Below are 1,845 nucleotides of genomic sequence, written 5' to 3' on the forward strand. Positions count from 1 at the left end.
ATCCCAAAGACGGTAACCCATCTTGCCTGCATCCCCATAACCAAGGAAAATGCATCTGACACTCTTAGGATCTAGCTTACTACTCTTGTCCCTGGGCACATGGCAAAATGCCTCACATCCAAAGACACAGAGATGTGCATAAGAGGGAGGTTTTCCAGACCATACCTCCTCAGCAACCTGGAAATCTAAACCACTAGAAGCTAATCTGTTTATGATATGCACAACTGTACTAACTACCTCAGCCCAAAAGCTCTACGGTAAGCCTGCGTGGCTAAGCATACTACGTACATGCTCCTGGATGGTTCTATTCATCCACTTAGCCAAACATTCTGGGGTGGTGTAGGGGTCGGTCAATTGACGCTTAATACCCCTCTCATCACATAAGTGCTCAAAAGTACGTGAGACATACTCACCCCCATTATCTGTCCTTAGGCATTTTAGCCTATACCCAGACTGGTTCTCTGAAACACAGCAAAGATATCAGATTTTAGCTTAATGGGATAAGCCCAAACTTTCTGTGAAAAATCATCTATGAAAGTAACAAAATACTTGGCACCACCCGTAGACTGACAAGGCATGGGCCCATAGACATCCGAATGTACCAATGCCGAGGGCTCACTCATGCGTGGCCTACTAGACTTCTTATGCATAGACGTAGTCTGCCTGCCATAAAGACAATGCTCACATGAATCAAAACATGCATAATCAAGGGGCGGTAAGTACTGCAAACCAGAAAGCATTTTCATTCCCTTCAAAGACATATGGCTCAAATGGGCATGCCAAAGAGATACATGTGGGATAGAACCCACAGACAAAATATGATCAAGAGAAGAAGATGATCCAATCAAGGGATAGAGGCTGCTAGCCTTCGCACCTCTCGCAATTACAAGTCTGCCATGAGTGATCTTCCATGCAGAGTCTCCAAAAGATACATGATAACCTGCATCATCAAGTTGTCCGGCTGACATGAGACTACGTGTCAAAGCAGGTACATGACGTACAACCTGCATAACAAAACTGCTGCCAGAAGGAAATTGCAGCCTAACAACACCAATGCCCACAATATCAAGAGAGCTATCATCACCAAAGCGCACAGAGCTCGAAACAGTACGGTGTGAATGAAACCACTCTTAGCAAGGTGTCATATGAAAGGATGCACCTGAGTCCAAGAGCCAACACTGTGCATACATAGAGTGTACCTCTGTCATCTGCTGCGAAGCACTAGAAGAAGCTGCAAGGATATAATCATCATCATTAACATCCTCAGACTGCATAACATTGATCTCTTCAATTTTAACACTGGACTTTGCAGACACTATGCTGCGATGAGAAGACTTATCCTGCACTTTGTCTTTCCCCTTATCTTTGCGCCTTTCATTGCACAGTTCATGGCGTTGTGGCCTAATATGGCTCTTTTTCCCACAATGGTGACAAGTAACATATGCATTCTTGCCATGGGATTTGCTATGTGACTTCCCACAAGATTTGGACCAAGATTTCTGAGAATCCCATCCACGGCCACTGCCATTGCCACTACCATGCTTTCCATATCCATCATTCCTACCTCTAACTGTCATAGCATGTGATGTATGAGAGGCATCCAAATTCTTACGGTTAACCTCTTCCTGCAGAAGAGCACTCTCAACATCAGATAATTTCAAGGTAGTAGTAGAGGCACATAATTCAGTGCAGAATACATCCCACGACTCATTAAGAGTACCAAGCAAGAAAAGAGGAGTGACATCCTCTCCAAAAGTGATGTCCTGCGAAGTCAAGCTCTTGATTATAGCATGGAACTGGCTGAAGTGAGCAGACATAGTCACATTCTCCTTCATGCGCAGATCC

This window comes from Lygodium microphyllum, unplaced genomic scaffold, assembly GCF_053477565.2.
Source record: "Lygodium microphyllum isolate KBCC unplaced genomic scaffold, Lygodium_microphyllum_v1.1.10 scaffold_90, whole genome shotgun sequence".
In the NCBI taxonomy this organism is placed as follows: domain Eukaryota; kingdom Viridiplantae; phylum Streptophyta; class Polypodiopsida; order Schizaeales; family Lygodiaceae; genus Lygodium; species Lygodium microphyllum.